This window comes from Cygnus olor, chromosome 7 (genome assembly GCF_009769625.2).
Source record: "Cygnus olor isolate bCygOlo1 chromosome 7, bCygOlo1.pri.v2, whole genome shotgun sequence".
In the NCBI taxonomy this organism is placed as follows: Eukaryota; Metazoa; Chordata; class Aves; order Anseriformes; family Anatidae; genus Cygnus; species Cygnus olor.
The window spans coordinates 11285459-11304675 of NC_049175.1; the positions used below are offsets into that span (position 1 = coordinate 11285459).

The 19217-nt window shown below is 39.4% G+C and overlaps 1 long non-coding RNA gene across 1 annotated transcript in view; it reads left to right on the forward strand.

Annotated features, from left to right (window-relative positions):
- Positions 1-19217, forward strand: part of LOC121073570 — a 186543-nt gene continuing 167326 nt past the window's right edge. The window contains exon 1 of the long non-coding RNA XR_005821800.1: positions 1-482. This is a non-coding gene — a long non-coding RNA (uncharacterized LOC121073570). The remainder of the gene's footprint in view (positions 483-19217) is intronic.

Below are 19217 nucleotides of genomic sequence, written 5' to 3' on the forward strand. Positions count from 1 at the left end.
TTTAAATGTTGCCAGCCTGGCAGAGTGGTAGACCAACTTCAGTCTCTGGAAGGGACCACACAGGTTTTGTTGATTCAATCAGTAACACAGAAGGAAAATAACTACTTCCTACCTGTCTTGAGAATAAGTTTTGAAAAAAATCTAGTTAACATGGAGGCCAGCTACTGAACAAGGACATTTTATCCTTCCAATGAGGGAGGATTAAGGATAAGTACACAGAAGTACTGCCAATGCTTTACATGACTTTTTTTTGACCTGTTTTTATTTTTTCCCATTGTTTTCAGGTATCAGTACCCTAAGACCTGCAATTTACAGAGCAAGAAAAGGACAGATTGAGTTAATAAGAGTGAAGGTTAAATTAACATAACTAGTCACTGAATGGAGCTACCTGAAAATTCACAACTGCCGGAGAACTTCGTGCTGTCAGAGGAAAAGGACAGACATTTCAACAGTCCATTTCTGGCTCTTGGTCTCACCTCTGGGTAAGTGAGTATTTCAGTGCGTCATGGGACAGAAGACAGATAGGACAGAAGACAAATAATCCTGTTTAACCTACAAAAGATATGATGGTTTTGAAATACAGAGGTCTAGACCCACTTTCGCATTTCTTAACAGTGTTGAGATGGTAAGATGATGTGTTACATCATTACATCATTAAGATGAGGTGCTACTGATAATTAAGTTCTTTTGATAGCAAAATAATTCTGTGATAAAGATAATTTCTGTCATGCAGGCTGTCCTAGTAGCATTCAAAAAGAAAAGGAGGATGTCTTGAACTTCTACTGGAAGACTGACTTCACACTTAAAGATGATATGGGGAGTGATATCGGGTCTGTACATTGCTAACACATTATTTATACACGCTATATGTTAACTTGCCAAACTAGAGAGTTTTGTCACGTGGAGAACCAGGCAGTGCAGAATGGGTTGACACAGTCTCAGAAGATACAGGTCATGAGAGCAACAATTTGTTTTGACAGCAGTTGTGTTTCTACTACCAGAAAAGCTCTCTGCTTTTCTTAAATACTTCTGACATATTGCATGGCATTTATTTTTCTGCCAAATTAATTATGCAGCTTCTCTTTTCACCCTGCCATCAGTAGAATCATTTTACCCAGGGATGAGCCTGAGCCTGAAGCTGGCCCGCGTGGGCTGGCTGGGCCCAGGCGAGCTGTGCCAGAACATCAGGCTGTCCCTGTGTGTCGTTCCCCAAGCCAGGGCAGTTCCTGCTCCCCACCGCAGATCTGAGCTGTGTTTTCTGTGCTGTGTGGCACTCACATTAGACTTACCTGGCAGATCTGCTTATGAAAAGATGGCAGGACAGACCTCTTTATAGCTTACACAGAATGGTTTAGGTCAGAAGGGACCTCTGAAGGCCATCTGGTCCAGCCCCCTCTCAAGTAGCAGGGAAAGAACATTTAATTCTTCATCGCAGAGTGCCATCAAAGTCATAGGTGAGCTTCGTTTGGTGTCCGGTGTGTTCTCTCAAGAAGTACGAAGGCAGACTTTCAAAGCCATGGAAGCAGAATGCTGCATGCCAAGTATCTGTATTCTGTTTAAGTTTTTAGTAGTGTTTTCTGCTCATATCTGTCAATCCTACTTGGATTAGCTATAAGTAAAATACTCCAACATCCATACTTGCATGGAGACCTGACTGTGATTCTATTTGTGTGATGATAACCACAGCTAATGGCATTTTTCTAATGAGTTCATGAAATTCTGGGGAGACTATTATTATTTTGTTCTTGGAATTTTTTTTCCTGCATATCTTTCCCTGAAATACAGTTTAACTTTTTGTTAGTCTGTCAAATAGACATTGTCAAGAGAAGATTGGGTGTTTTTTTCTGAGGCCAGCTGTCTTCTAAAAAGAAGAAAAAAAAGTGTTTTTTTTATTTTTTTAAATTGATTTAAACATGAGTTTGGGAGGAATTTGGATCTTTCTTTCTTTTCTAACTGTAGAAAACTTCTGTTGAGTGCATGTCCCCCTGATTTTCTTCAACAGCATGTACTGTGGTATGACAGAATACACAAGAATATAATAGAGTTAGACCTGAATGTAGCAATATTTTGTTGTCAGTTATGTTAGCTCAGAAATGCCTCTAACATTGTTAAACGTAATCCAAGACGGAATCTCTTTCTGCCTGTTAGTTGTCTCTTGCTGATGTTTATTATTTGATACTCCTTTCTTCATGGAGGTAGATATTCAAGAAAAGAGTGATGCTCCCATCAAAACTATTTTCCTGTATACTAAATTAAAATAGCCTGAACAACAAAAAAAATGGTTTTGCCAGATATTATAAAATTTTTATTATGAATGTCTCTTTAACATATTTTAGATACTTAGAATGCTTTCAAAATTATTTGTAACCTTGCAAAACCACTTTATGAGACAAACAGGTTGGTTTGTTTGAACATCCAGCAGAGAAGTTGGATTGCTGAATTACCATCAGTTATTATTCAGATGGGTTTTTTCTCTAAAGGCTGCTGCAGTCAGGGACATTCATCTGCGTAGCCCAGTGAAGACTTCACTTCCTACACACAAGAACATTTTTACCTAAGATGTTACATTGTGCTGCTCAGACTTCAGGTATCACCAGGGCACGGCATCTTTCCCACTGCCTTCCTGTGACGCATGCTTATTTTTGGTACGCCTTCTGGAGTAATGTTCAGGGCTGTTTGAGCTGTACCAATTGGGCTGGGATTCAGGCCATGTCTTCTGGTCTGTGTTTGCCAGATGTAACCTGAGGTTTGGGAAAAGCCCATTTGTTTCTGGAACAATTACAAATTCCAAATGTATGGGGCTTTAATATGCTAATATTGTCACAATGATTTTTTTAAACCTATGAAAGAAACAGATTGAAGGAAATCTTGTGCTTTAGTATCAAGATCTGCTGGAGGTGGAATCTATCAATCTTATCTTTGTCTTGAAGTCCAGTAATTCTACTTTATCATAACATACTGTCTTCCAGTGATTAATTAGATATGTAGTTCTGTCAGTTGGCAGCCTTGAATTGCATCACTGAGTTTTTATGAAACATTTTTATCACTGACTGAAATATTTGGGAAAAAAATAATGATTTAATGATTTTTGAGGCACATATTCTGAATGAAAAATAAATAAATAAAATAGCCCAACTTCTTTCAACATGCAGATCTGAAACACTATTAAAGAATCAAAGCCCTCCTTATCCTTTACGTTTTGCAATCTGTTCTTGTGTTCTTTTAAGGTGAGATGTTCTCAAATATTCATGCTAATGAAAGCTTTTCTATTGAGGCTGAAGTTTTGTATTAATTACACTAGTAAGTGGCATTCAGAAACATGAAATGAAATAGCTTCAAAACTTCTAAAACTACTCCAACATTGTTTTTGAGTTTCATTTTAAAATATCATTCTTGGATATTTGTTTTACAAAGAAAGAATAGAAGATAAATAAGAAATAATAGAAATAAGAAATAATAGAAATAAGAAATAATAGAAATAAGAAATAATAGAAATAAGAAATAATAGAAATAAGAAATAATAGAAATAAAAGCAATATATATTCAGGGAGAATTTATGTATAGAAGAAACATTGTTTGCTGCGTGGATGTATAATTAATGGAGAATTAAATTTACATCTGATTTTTATTACAGATATACTTGAGATTTGGAGTCAGTTTTAGAAACACTGTTTCCTCATAAACTATAAGCATGTATTTTTTTTTTTTTAGGATTGAGTAGTGTTAGGATTTTTTTTAAACCCTTCCCCAAATATACTCCCATTTATTATTGTTTCATCAGTCAATGAATGGGAAATTGCCAGAACAAATAGTGCATTGTTTTCTATGCTTTTAGATGAAAATAGACAGAAAACAATAATAATAAATAAATAACAGAATACATGTATGAAAGAACAATCTATCAGTGTCTGCTGAAGGAGAGGAGAGACATCTCCTCTCAGCCAGGAGGGCTCTGGGCTTATGAACTTTTGAAGTTGGGACGGATGGAGGAAGCATCACTTTCCTTTTGTGGCACATCCTTTACTTTTTGCTGATTAATTGCTATTGGCTGTTGCTGGAGAGAAGATGCTTTACTGAGCTGGTGCGTTTGGGTTTTACTTGGTGCAGTTGCTTTTTACAGCCATGGTAATGTCAGTGGTTTGTAAGATTGCAGAGAGATCAGACCTGGAGCAACCCTGTGAATCTAATCAAGATACTAGGCATAACTTTTTAAGGACGGTACTGTGCTTCTTCCACACCTGCTTCTCTGCTGCTCTGTTTCCACTGCCATCTGCATCGTCACTCATTTCTGAGTAAGAAGTAGGAAAGTGAAGGTATATTCACTTCATCAGTGAAAATGACAATTGGTACCTTCACTTTTCTATAGTGTGTCAAAGTGTGTTAACAAGATCTTTAGGTCTGCAGAATTTAGAGATCACAGAATAGCATAAAACCGGGATAAAACACTCTTGAGCAGAATCTTTGGATGAATTTTCAATTCTCTGATTTAGAGAAAGAAGAAAAGCAGAAATGAGGAGTTGTTTAATATGCTGACTGGACAGCAGTTGCAGTAACAGCAGGGGTGTGAGCAGGGGCAGTGCACCCCTCTACAGGCAGCCGTAGAGCAGGAAGCCTTCTTTTCATTAGTCTGCTGTCTCCATTCTCAGCTTCTTACTGCTTCTAGTTAATGGGAGATATATCTGAAATACACAAGGGAAATAAAAAGAAGGACAATGATAGAAATAACAGACGGTTCTTGATAGTATTGGAGCACTGAAGTGTGAACACAGCAATGTTTCATTTACTGTGGTGTCTTGTAGTAAACACGTAAAGATAATACTGCTATTTTTTAAAATGGATAAATACAGAAAAAAGAACTTTTTATTGTTGAATGAAAGATAATGGGCAGCAAGAAATTCTATATGCAATATTATCCTCACATTTTAACATCCTAGGTGATGGAGTGAGGAGCATGGTAACATCATTCTTTGCTTGTGAGGTACTTTGACCTTTATAAACACTTTTCATTTTGTAAGGAAACTATTTCCTGTATTTTTCAGTGATAAAGGTGCTCTCTCTTTTTTTTTTTTTTTTTTTTTTGAAAGACTGAAAAATGCTCAGAAGGAGCACAGCACTCTCCTTCTCACCACATCCCAAATTTCTCATTAACAGCTACAGGTGCTTAGTGTGTGCAAGGAACTCAAGGCAGACACCTAATTTATATGCCCCATGCAGCTCATTGGGTGATGTAAATGATCATACCTCATTGACTTGAAAGGGGTGTCAGCAGCAATGAGGGGGAGTTGTTTGTGTCAGGGGGATCCTGGTTATAGATATGGCTACTGAGACAGAAAAAGGCTGAAAGAGGCGAGATGACCAATAGGTTAATAGTCAGTGGGTAATTTATTATCTGGTGTTATTTGTCTCTTATCCACTAATACCACCATTTATTATCAAGCATTGCTTTATAACATAACATCTTTCTACCTTCAGTTTAGCACCTTGTTAATTTTGCCTTCTCCTCATTACTGGCAAGCTAAAGAAACATCTTTTTTCTTCTAGTGTGTCAAGTGATGAGGTAACACACACTCAAAGCAGAACTCAGTACTTTTGAACCACTTTATTTTGTTTATTTTTTTAGATTTCCAATAAAAGATCATATGAGGAATGAAGTTCTGTTACCTCTAAACTATTTTCATCTATGCTGCAACTGAAATCAATGTTTATGCGCATTGGCTCTCCATTGAACCCCTCCACCAGTTTTCTAATTTGTTTTGGGATGCATTGTATGGCTTTCACCATTATTTGTTGACTCGTGACTCTTCTAAAATATGTAAGGGGCTGATTTTACAAGATCCTGAGTGCTCTTACTCACTATCTCCAAATGTTACTATGGCACAGTGATGTGGACTTGGATCAGTAATTTAACCTATAGCTGCTTTTTCCTGGGCTCTTTTCCAAAATGACCTACTTTTCTGGACGTAACCAAATCAGAGCTAGTCTGTAGATGTGTGTTTGCATTAATCTGGGGTCAGTATGCTTATAATTTGTGGTTAGACACAGTACAAGTGTGCATTGTCATTATCTCAAACCCAATGATCTTTTCAACCAGCATTTTGAGTTAGTTACTATTATCTATAAGTATTCAGAGTAATTCAAAAACATCTGAATGAGCATAGTTTGGGCACTCAAATTGCATTAACAATACCCTGCAGTGAGTTTGTACACTAGCCATATGTCTCTAATTAAGGTATCTTAGCATTTGTGTTTGCACACTGGAGGAGAAGAAATGCATACATCTTGCATGATAATTTCATCCCCCTCCCGATTGTGCCGCCATGTGCCGTAATTAAGGATATGCACATGTCCTAACTGTGCACTTCTACTTTTAATATCTGTGGGTTTCTTTTCAGTATGAGTTTAAATCCAACTTGTAATGTTTGAATTGGGGATAATTGTAACAGTTAGGTTAGGCACTTTATGGTGCACCGACAGTGCTGTTCCAAGCCGGACTCCGTCATTAGCTGGCTTCTGCCTGCAAACTCTTTCGATCTGGCTTTGGTTAGAGTCAGATATATTAATAAAACTCAAGCAAGTTTTAGCATGTAATACTCCCAAATAATAGAAGTGTGTTTGTTTGTTTGTTTTTAATTTTGGCTTTCCCAATCAGATTCATCAGTGTATTACTGCAAGATATTTATTTTGGAGAAGTATATAAACTCTTGATCACTTATTTAAAATGAGTGTATTAGATTTTGGGATGTCCAGAACAGTAATACAAATCTCATATTTTTAATACCCATTTCTCTGTTTTCTGTCTTCACATTCCTTTGTCTTTTTTTGGTTGTTCCATGTTTGCATAGTCCTTCATGCTCTGTGTTTGCTTCACACTAAGAGACGAGCCTTGCTGCCTGACATCCCTGCAGCTTGTGTACCTCTTTTCCACAGCTATTCCATTTTCAGTGCCAGTCTTGTTTTCCCACCCTTACTTTTTTATTTCCTGTCTTCATTGATGAGATGTAAAGGAACAACTAACTCTTGAAAATAAGTGTATATAATAACTATATATAACTGTGCTTCTATTGTGAGGTTGCAACGCAGTCTATTTGCAGGGGTCTGTGCATAAAGAAGTCAGCTTTACAGATACTTATTTGTTCAAAATGGCCGTTAAGTTTTATTTTGTGGTACCTGGCTGCTAGTAATTTGACACACTTTTAATAGAGTACCGTCTTTTTACTTCATAAGAAAGAGGGATGAGACGTGGTTTAACTAATAATGAAATGCAGCTCTGGTTTTCACACTTTTAAAAGTTCCGGTCATTGGGCCCTTTTTAAGGGTCTGTTCCGCTGTGTACCATGTAACAGCTGTATTTTATAGGCTGTATGGTCCTTAGCCCACTGGACTCTCAGTTTTGATGATCTTGAAATGTGGATTTACTGATCAGATACATTCCTGACTGGCTGGTAGCTCCGGTCATTGCCTCCTGCTTAAGACATCTGTGAATAAAGCAAACAATTTTCAAGTCTATTAAGTTGATACGTTAAAAGAGACTTCTCTGAAAGGATTTCACAGAACTGTGAAAGATTATACACTTCTACGAGGTAGCATTTAAAAAACATAACTTCAGAGTAACTTGCTCATGTTCTTTAGTTTTTTCCTTGTCTGATATTTTCACATGAATGGTGTGTTTACTATTGTACTAATGAAAATATGTTCTCTTCTTATGGAGCTCTGCGTTAAAGTTCCCCACCTAGAGCTTCACAGTGTTACCTTAATATTCAATACTCCCATTTACTCAGAGGTTACTGCACAGAGTGCTGAAATGAAGGTGCTTCTTAAGAAAATATGCAAATTGTTAGCGTATACTTCAAAATAATATTTGAAGGTATGATCCAAGGAGATCTTATCCATGTGAAACTGCTGGGGGAACTTAGGAAAGAAAAAACAATTGGTAATTTGCAGTAAATATTCAAATTATTGCTAGGACTATAAAACTGTACGTTCAATGCTAAAACTAATTCTAAAACTATAATAGGCCTCTAAGTGTAGGTCAGAAAAAGCAGGTTAGTCATTAACCCTTATTTTCCATAATCGAGGCATTTTCTTACACATGCTTTTTTGCCTGAGCCGACATCAGCCTTGCGTGGGGAGGAAGAGCTGGGGCCAAGCCCCCAGACTGGGCCAGACCCTGCATGACTCGCAGAGCGGCGGTGCTGGCTGCTTTCTCCTTGCAGGCTCAGGTGCAGTCACAGCACTGCTGTCAGCAACCCTCAGCTGCAGGTGGCTGAGGGCTCGTGATGTGCGGGCTGTTTGCCACCTTCTCCTGCAGTTTAACAAGAGCTAAATCCAGACTTGAACTCCAACCCCAAGTCTAGCTCATGTTTGAAGATATGCTAGATCAAACCTTTGATTTTCTTACACCATTTTTCTTGGCTGTAGTATTTGAAGAAAGCAAGCTGTATTGTACCAAAGCCCACACAAACTATGCTCTCACTTGAGCCCTGGCCTTGTACATTAGAAGAACAAACTAGAAGAGTTTGCCTTCCTCATAGTGTTTTGCTCACTTTTCTTCAAATTAAAGTTTTTCTTCCTGCAGAAGTGACAGAGGACCTCCTGAGTCAAAGTACTCGTGCAGCATTCTTCCAATTTAATTAGACAAATCTTCTATTTAAGCAGGCAAATGTATTACTGTAGTTTCTGTATTTTTCATTGCACAAAATATTCTGAAAGGTTAGAATGCCATTAGGGAACCAGTTTTCAAAGTATGGTTGCTGTTGCTACTGGTGGTGAATTATTACTACTAAGAAAATCGATACCAGCATATAATTTTCCAGCGTGCAGGTATCTGGTTTATCCACTGTTTAAATAAAGACATGTCTTACTCTGAGTTAGCAATAGCAAGAAATGTCAGCTGATGTGTTTCAGAATCACAAAAGAAAATTGGATTCCTTTGAAACTGGGGGGCAACATGCCAGATATGTAACTACCTGTGAGGATTCAGGCGCTTTTCTTGGTTTTCCTCTGTTCCCCAGATGATTGTTGTGAGTCCATGAATGCCTTTCTCATGTTTATAACATGTATAACTCCCCTTGTTTGGAAGAACTTGGTGCCATTGCACTCATGAAAAAGGTGATTGAGGATCACTGAGCAAGAGAAGCAATGTTGCAGTGCAGAGGTGAAGGTGTTTGTTTGGTCCTAGTTCCTAAGACTGTTTCAGTTGTTTCCATTAGAAGGGGACATCAGATGAGATATTTGGAAGGATGTCTCAGAACTCCTTGTTTCTTACTTCCTTGCTCTCCTGCCAGCATCTCCACAGCAGGATGTGGGCTGGGCTGCAAGAGGTGGCTTGGCTCCTTCCCTGGAGCCCTGCCCCTCCTGAAGGCTGAGGTGTGGGAGCAGGTTGTGGGTTTATCCAAACTCCTTCAGTTTTAGTCTCCTTCCACCCATTACGTGAGTCTGTCGTGAGCGGGATGGGGCTGCAGCTGCCTGAAACACGGGAGGCTGGAGAGGGAAGTAGTGGGGGGGCACAAAAGGGACCAATATGGGCTGAAACTGAACCTGCAACAGAGCCTGTGGCTGATACGAGCAGCAGGGAGGCCACTACCATCGTTTTGTTAGGCAGGGATTGGTTTCTGGATTTCTGGGACTGGTAAAGCTGTCTGGGTGTATTTCATAGCAGTGGGGCTGTACGTGAAGGGATATTAAGCTGCTTTCAGAGCCCTTCGCTGTCTGCTAGCTTTCTGCTGCAGAAGCATTGCTATGGAGATAAGAGAGTTCTCTACAGCAAAAGTGGTAGAAACTCCTATTTCTATCAGGCTTCCTACAGCCCCAAAAGAATAAAAAGGGCTTTATAAATTGGGAAGAGTCGATCCAGTTTGCGTGTTCTTCTCATAGTGACTGAAGTCACCCAGAATGAAAGTAGAAATTATCACGTGTTATGAAGGTGGTGATAGTTTCAAAGTTGTGATGCAGCCTGCTCAAGACTAAATAATGCTGGTAACAGTTTTTTTGTTAGAACAACATTTAGTAATGCTTTCAGTCATGCTGGGTGAAAATAAGAGAGCACTGCAATGCAGTCTTGCATCTGTTTTATTTTTTATTTTTTTACTTGGATTATTCTGTGGGAAAAAGATATTTTTTTTTCCTGAAATTATGGTAAGAATGTTAATGAGAGGTTGATAAGGTTCTGCCACATGATAACTCCTAATTAGCTATGTCACCTCAGACAAAAACTGAAATTCTTTACTCAGCAAGAAACGCTCAGCATTCAACCACCAGTAATCAGCAAAAACTCCTAAACAAGAAAAAAAGATTATTAGCACTTTAAAGGATTCACAGTGTGGCAGGCAATATAAAAAAGATAAATACGCTGTAACAGAAAAATGAATACTTCCTAAGAAAGTAATGAAACTGGGCTTATTCTGCAAATACATGTTAGTGGTACAGTCTTTACGTACCATAAAATGATTTGCAGACTATACAAATATTTTACCTGTAATTCAATTTACTAGAATTTTGTTGACCCCATGTTAAACTTGGCATCCAGAAGGCTCCTGGTGATAAAACTCCTTGCACCAGTACCTGTTGAACAGCTGTCAAAATACATATTTCAATACATTTGCAGAGTGCAGATAGAAAGCTTGGAAATATGACTGTGCGAGTCACCTGGGGAATCAGAACAAAATAAAAACCATTTCTTCTTCTGAACATTTCTATTAATTCCAAATAATGAATTTGTTTGTGGGATTGTAAAAATAAATAACTAAATCTGTAAATAGAACAAGACATGAAATTTGTTATAGAAAATAATCCAGCCTTCGGGAGTAAACTTGTGCAGTATCAGCCATATGATATTCTGCTGGCTCATTATCAACATGAGAAAGCAATGTTAGCTGGAAAGAAAAGCCTGCAAGCTCATGTCAGGGCCCTGATTGCAATTAATTGCGCTGATGAGCCTCGTGGATTATCTATGTGTGGGGCTTGCCTGGTGGTTTGGAGTCACAGGTAATAATAAGCTGTTGCTGGTAGTGTGTGGGGAAAAAGTTTTGGTATTGTCCTGTGAGACAATGCTCATGTAGGCTCCTTCAGTGCCACTGTCTCTTGATGCTGCTGACTTAAAACGAGTGTAAAAGTGATTACACTTAAACAGGGGGGTGTGGAGGTGGGCAGTGGAAAGCTTGTCTTACCCAGCTTTTGTCTGCTCCTTTGTTGGCTTTTTTTCCTTTTTTTTTTTTTCTTCTGAGACTGATGAAAGGATGTTGAACTTCTTATTCTGTGATTGAGAATTTGCATGTGTTTGAGCTGGTTATTTCTATGGCTATTTATCCATAAAATTACAGTATAGTAATGCTCGAGTTTTTGAATTATCATTGTGTAAGGCCATCAGTTATTTAGGATGGGGAATGTTGTCACATATCTAAGAACTATGCTGTTATAAACAACGAACAGGAGTAACTGTGGTTATTTTTATTGTTTTATTCAGAGCAGTGAATAAACAGAAAAGGAGTAGGTAGCAGCAGGATGGGGAGAAAGGAGGAGCTGAGTATAGAGGAGATTGCTTTAATTAAAATCTGTGAGAACCTCTGATTTCTTTGACATTTTAAATTGCATTGAGCTGCAATGTAATTCAATTTCGAAGGTGTTGAAGTAGCCCATTCTTGAGTATTGACTGATAGTCTTTTGTTCCATATAAAAAATTTGAATAACAATTTATCTTATTGTAGGAAAAGTGAGTAGTGCAGCATAGCTCCTGCTTTGCGAAATTATTTTCAGTCAGTAATCAACACAAAATCAGTAACTGAGAATGAGTGGAATAAAACTCTAATGGCTGAAGTAGGTTAATGGAAATGCTGTTAAACCTTGCACCGAAAGTAATAGGCTCCTATGAGTTGTTACAACACATCAGGAAGATGTTCAGCAATCCCTGATTACCTCTAACTTTTCTTGCTCTTGTAATTTGGATTTCTGCACCTAGAGAAGCCTGTGTGGTACTTCGGAAATCCAGTTCTGCTGGCATAGTTTTGAGCCCCATTTGCTTGCTTCGGGGAAACTTGTGTCGATTCTTTCCAGCATCACCTCAGATGTTTCATCCCAGCAGAAAATTGGACAATCATCCTTCTCTAAGTCTGTTGTAATAGCTTGGCCTGAGCTAGCAAATGGTATTTGGACTTGGGCTTTTCTCAGCCAACACTTGTCCCATGCGTCTGCCATTATGGCAGTCCCCAGGCTCGTCTGTTGGGGAATTTGGTGGCAGGGTGGTGGCAGGGTGGTGCCAGGCAGCTGGCAGTGGTGCAGGTGACCTTCGGGAGCAAGGGGGGCACCTTGGTGGGAAGGAACAGCCCTAAGGAGGAGTGTCTTGGGACATGAGTCTTGTCACACGGTTCTGGGAGAGCCATGTCACACCTCCAGGAACAAACTGAAGTGCTAACGTCAGTATGCAATTTTCTGTATGTGCATATGGATAAAGAAACAAATTAGCTCAATGCAAAGATAGAAATGTAAGAGGAAGTGTCAGGAAAATGCATTATTTTGACAAAGCTGCTTTGCTATCTTCATAATTGAAATTTGGGGCTCCAAAATCCATATTTTTTTTACAAGAACTGATGACAGTTCTTTCACTTCAGAACTACTTACCCACCAGAGTTGAGGAAATTTTCCATTTCTGGAGCAGAAAAAATTAAAAAGCAAGCTGCTTTTCAGCTGCTAAGAGTTAAGATCAGGTGCGGAAGCATTATAAAAGCTACCTGTTCTCATCATCTGTCTTCCATTTGTGTTTTTCTTTCTGAATTTGACTTTCCTGCTGTGATTTCAAAGTTATTTTTTTTCCTGCTTTGTACCTCTTAGAAATGTTCACCCTCCTTTTTCTTTTGCCTTTCACACAAAAACGTTAAAATTTTCATTCATGTTAAGATTTCCCAGTGTTTAAATGTTTGTTTTTTTTTCAGCTGTATTATGGCTGTTGCTCCTTTATTGTATGTTTGTAGATTCTTCTGTATTTATTTTATTCAAATAAAATTATTTTACAGGTAGAACTGTTGCACTATAGTTGTGGTTAACTTAGGTTTTATTATGGAATACTGAATTAACAGGATCTGCAGTATCAAACATTTGAAATTCCTATTGTGCAAAGTCTTAGGGAAATTTCTGTTTATCTAAAGCTAATCAGCTCCTTGATTTAATTATAGATGTGACTTTTAGCATATTTGGAATATTTTGCATGTTTTAGAAAATGCCAGAAAATCACAGTGTTTTGAACATGCTCACCTTAACAGATAATTCCCAGTCTATAAAGAAAAACAAATTGTTTCAAGCCTTAAAAAAAGCCCTGCAGTATGTAGCTGTGAAAACAATTTTAGATGCTTTCACCATTGATCATTTTCATATACAGAACAGCTTGAGGTGATGCAAAATGTTTAGTTTCATGAGGCTATTGTACTTGCAAAGTATGATCAATTTTTTGTCCCACTTGGAATGAAAATGGATCCAATGCATACAGAGTATCTGAAGCCGTGTTCTTTAAGCATTGAATAACAAAAAATATTCCTGAAGGTGTTTATAGAAGAATCTGTACCGTAGGAGTTCCGTAAAGACTGAAACACTTTAATTCTCCTGTAGTTTTCTTTTTGATAGACAGTGGTTGTATATTGTGCTTTTGAAAGGACCGTCTGTAGTGTTGCTCCATCGGGCACGTCATGTATTCTGACCTTTGATTCTCAAGGTGAATATTGAAATGCTCACATGGAAAAGGGCCCTGAAAAGATCCTTTAATCTATTTCTGACCTTCAAGCTAACTCTGGTTGAAATAAATTAAAAAAACAAAGAGCAATAGGTTGTTTGGGATCTGTGATTCCTGCCTCTGCTGCTGCACCTCCTGTTGCTTCAAGGCAGGCGGGTGGAGGGACTTGAGTGTAAGGAGAGGGCTGCTTTGGGCGCCTGCTGGCAGCACCTGTAGGAAGGCGACTGGGTCCAGTGTGGGGAGGTAGTCTTTCCAGGGCTGTAGTTCGTGTTGATGGAGAGCTTGTCTTATGGGGAAAGTCATAGCTGGCTAGTGTGCTGTGTTAATGCAAGCTAGGGTGAGACATCATGAGAAAATAAATATGTGGGTGCTCTGGCCTTGGAAGGAAATCCGTTTGCATCTTTTTTTTCTTTTTCATGTGCGCACACCAGGGAGAGAAAAGGGATGGCTGGGAAGTGTTACACACGCAGGAATGGGCCTCTGGGCGCTGGCAGCCACGTGCATGGCATAGCTCAGGCGTGGGGCCCTTGGCGGGGAGCTGCAGGGATGGGCCCCAAGGGGGGTGTGGGTGCGGGCTGGGTGGTGAGCACCTCGCTTGAGAATGCCAGCAGCACCCCCCTCACCTTCTGGGAGCTGTGGATGTTGCAGGGTTGTGGTATCTCCCTCTTCTGGTATCACTCACAGGCCTAGTTTTAGAAGTGCAAATAGGGCTTGTTCAGGTGGCACCTTGCTGTGCTGCCATCAGTCACTGTCTTAACTACCTTGTAGTCACTGATGTGTCCATCCAACGTCTGCCAGCTCCGTGACTTCCCCGTACTTTGTTTCCAGGATAAAATCTCTCACCTGGAAAAAATCAATCATTTGTCCTGTATTTATGACCCTGCTGCTGTTCCTCCTCAGCCATCCCTATTACAACGCTTCGCTGTCACCTGCAGAAAGTACAAGCAGTCAGGGCTGTCAGCTGGTTCTCCGACACGTCCCTGCCCCAAAGCGGTGCCTGGCTGCGCTTCCAAGTAGGCTGCTTCCTGCCCAGTGTTAGGGCCTGCAGTTTCCTCTGAAACAGCTTCCCCAGGTACCTACTCGCTGCACCCTGGTGCTGGCAGTTTACAGGGACACACTCCTGCCTCTCGGGCAGCATCGTGCCGCTGCTGCGCTCTGTGGCTTCCGAGCCGCCTGGGCAAATTGTGTGGCTGTGCTCATGGTGCTCAAGTGTGCGACCCGCCAACTCCCTTACAATGTTCTTGAGCTCCTTCCCATCCCCTCCGCCACTTCGGGTCTCAATAACTAGAAATTATTAGAACTGTGGTGTGCTCGCAATTGGTGACTTAAATTTTACAGGTGGATGGATTGCTTGTGTGCATCCAGAAATGATGACGTAGTTCCTGCCTTCAAATCTCTCCTTATGTTTGTTGTTCAACTTATTGATTCATGCTCTTTTCTGTTCTCCGTTATTTTAACAAATGGGTAAAATTGTTTCTAAGAAGAGATCTAATCCAACACCTATTTGATTCAGGCTGTTCTTTCAAGTTTCAGAAATGCTTCTCCACCTTTTATGATCTCTGTTGGAAGTTTTGCCTAAGGCACAGGATGCAGGTATGGGGTCAAGGGGCAGGACACCTTGAAAAAGGTGAGATTTTTCAGAAATTCCAATTGTACCAGGTTAAAATGAGTTTCTGTCAGCCTAGGACTTCCAGTATTGAGGTGCATTGATAAACTCTATAAACTCTAGAGTTTAAGATGCTTAAATCAGCCTTTAAGTGTTTGAGATTTTTTTTTCTTCTTCCCTCTGGCTGTAGCTGTTCTCTAAGAACATATGCTTGTACTCTAGATACTTCTAAATTCAGCAGTTTTCCTCTATCTGAGCTACTTCAACTTTATTTGTATTTTCCTGTTTCGCTTTTATGAGTCGCCATATCCAATTCTCTCAAGCATTATCTTGGTCTTTTATCTCTCTGTTAAGTGCTAGGTGATACCTTGTATGCGGGATGTCTTATTAAATTGAATTTGCTTGCTTTGTATTATACCACAGATCCTCTAGTCTCTGTAAATCTTATCCTAGGCAGGTCTGTCCTTCCTTCCATCACCTCGCTCCCCTATCTTTTTAATCCAGATGTCTGGGCTGAGAGGCATTGCTGTTACACAGCTATTGTAAGCTGAGATCGGACATTCTTGACTTTGTGGTATTTCCCCAGTGAACACACTTGTGCCTTCTTGTAGCTTTCATCAGAGATGCGTTACAGAGTGGAAAATTCTTGAGCTGAGGTGAGAGAGAGTTGTGGGGGCAGCAACAGCTCAGAGCGAAGTCATTTAAACAAAAAGAAGTTGGGTCTTCCCAAGATGAATGAAGGGGCCGGAAAAGATGAGTAACTGTAAACTTCTGGGCTGGAAGGGGGTTGGGAAGAAATGGCCACTGCAACCTTCCTGTGGCAGGCAGAGTTAGTAGGCAGGAGGTTTATTTATCAATAACGCACTTTCTTCAAAAAGTTAAGGTTGCTGACTTTTTTTTTTAATTTTTCTTTGAGAACTAAACAACACAGTCCAAATCCTTCTTCCTTTTTTTTAGCCTTTCATTCTCAGCAGCATTAGACATAAGATGCCTTAAAATTTCTTCTGGGAGGTTTAAGAACTACTTGAGCTTGAAAATAAAAGAAACACAATTTGATTTTCATGTTGAGTCTGTGGGACTAAAATATACTTTATTTGGGAGCAGAGCAATTGTGCTATTGAGTTTATACAAGTATCAATTGCTGAAGAGGGAGGCTGCCCTGCCTAACGGTGATGGCCTTCGAAGGAAAGCAGCATCTTCCATTTAATTATGGATTAATATATCTCGATCTCGTGTTTGTTACAATGTCCTACAAGGCAGTTGCAAAATCACTTTATGTATTTTATCCCATAATTCAAAAGCTTTTCATTTTATATTCAGAATACATAATTGAGTTATAAAATAAGTATCAAAGCTCAATAAAAGTGCAGAAGGTCCAACTCCAGCCACCAGTGTAGAATATCCCAAGAAATAACAGAAGCAGACATCACAATAACCACTTGGAAAAAAAAGAAACAAACCTTGGGGTCTTATTCCAGTATTGTGGGGAGAGACTTTAAGCACTTTTTAAAAAAATGTTTAAAAATGTTTAGAGTTTATTTTTTAAAACACCACTTTTTTTTATATAGGCCTTTTTTTTTTGGTGGATGGGCTCTGATGTACTCAGAGTTGTTTAAGTTGTCCATCTAGTCTTCTCTTAAATTGGATGGACAGTAACGTGAAGACAGACATTTTCTTGTGTGCAGGATGCCTGCGCCCTAGATCTCAACTCCATAATCTGTTTGCATTCCCATCTTCTGTGTCCCTTTTTGAAAAAAGCTCTGTATTTCACTTGTTAAATTTTAAAACCACTTTTGAAATGGAAATCAATCCCTAACTTAATTTAAATCTAGAATTGCTTGCATATCAGAGCAGCCTGGTCTCCTTCAGGCACTTTATTATGAAGTACCAATTAGGGACATAATTTTACTTGTGAGATATACAAATCACATGGAATTCACATGTGCTTTATAAAGAAAAACACGTGTGAATATACACTGAGATTTAGGCATTTCAGAAGTTGAATTGCCTGCTGTCATGCTCCAGGACACTGATGTACTTGTCTCTTGGTCATTGGCTTGTCAAGAATACAAGAAGGAGTTGGAAATGTAAACATCACTTGTATTAAGAAGGGAAAGCAAATCTATTGGGCATTTGTTCATCTTATTCTGCAAAGATTTTGACATAGTTGTACCTAGGAGACAGGTAGGTGTAGATTTTCAAAGAAAAAATGTGTAGCCCCATGAAGTCTAGGCCATACTTCAGCTGTTAAGACTTGGTGTCCAAAATCACAAGAGAGAGAGGAATTTTTGGGTGATGACAGTTGTATTGAGTTGTCCATCCTCCTTCTCTGAACTCATCATTTTTGTTTGGTAAACTTGTTCGCATGTCACAGGGAGGTAAACAGAGGATAAAGGGTTTTAAGCCGCCATGTGATGGGCATCATCTTGGGGATTTGGGCAGGGAGACAACCGCATAGCTTTCTTCAGCATGGGTTGAAAAACTGATGCTTGTGAATGTGTCTGTAAAAGACTTGTGTTTTTGTAGAGGCTTTTGTAACACATTTAAGCATCATGTAAGTACTTCAATGGATGCTAAAAATCTGAATAACAAATACCTTTTTTTTGGTAACAACTTATCTGTGTCTTGGTGCACTGCTCATACAAGTGAGTTATTATTCCATCTATATAATTTCATACAAGCTACTACATATTACTCCATCTCTACCCTCTAATTTATTTTACCTTTAAAAACACAGATTTAATTATAACAATTTTACTCTCAAGATTAAATATATACTTGCCCAGAGAATAAAAGATAATAGAATAAAAATCAGTTAAGCAAAATCTAAATTAAATTCAAGCTATATTGAAACTGAATGCGATTCAAATAATGATCACAGAGAAGAGAGGGTAAGTACTTGCTTATTGGGTTGGAGGAGAAATAAATACGATCAGTGACAGTCAAACAGGTTTCGCATGTACAGTAAGATTTTTGCAAGATTAACATTTTCATTATTCTGTTACAAAGCAAATACATGAGATGAAGCTGCCTGCCTAAAGCAAAGCTGAGTCTTGCGTGGAGCAGTGAGAAGTGGGTTCCTGCAGCCCCGAGGGCAAATTTGGCCCTGACGCAGGGAGGTGCCGCAGGTCTGCAGGGTCAGGGCCAGGGTGGGAGCAACTGGGCTCGTCCTTAGGGTTGGATGTAGCAAAATCATGAGGGTGACAGTTCTGAATCAGCTTGGTCTTGAGAATGAGCAGGAGGGAAGCAGGAGCCCAGCAAAGGCTTTGCCTGAGGGGTCAGCCAGTTGCTCTACCTTTGTGGCAGACCCTACCCATTAGCTTGAAGGGAAAAGCCTCATTTAGTAATTAATTGAATTAAGCTTCTCCCTGTCCTTGTAAACTGAAGGTCCTTAGTAGTTAAGCTGGACGTTACTTTTTTTCCGGTTTAATATAGCATAGCTTTGCTGCAGTGTTTTCCAAGGGTGTGAAGAGTAGGTTCTTGGTGCTAACATGCCTTTTATTTAGCAGTGGCTGCAGTGCTCTCAAATAATGTTGTCCCCCATGCACATAATGAGTGTGTACAGCGATGGCACCTCAGAAAACTGGTGGCTTCTGGGAGTGGATTGGTCTCTTCAAGCAGAGATGGCACCTTTGTACTTAGGGCTCAAGGCATTTTTAATCTATTTGTTTGATTCCTTACCAACCCCAGTTAAATGGGTTGCTGCAGTGTGGCAACCTGGGCAAGGAGTTCCCCAGGCCTGTCACTTCTGAGAAAGTCTTGATTTGACTCTACCATTGGATGAGTTCATTTTGTGTTTCTAATTTCTTACATATAGCGAGGCAGTTAAGAGTTACTCTGGATTCACCTTTCCATGTCACTCTAGACTTAACAGACCAGATTATACTGCTATTTCAG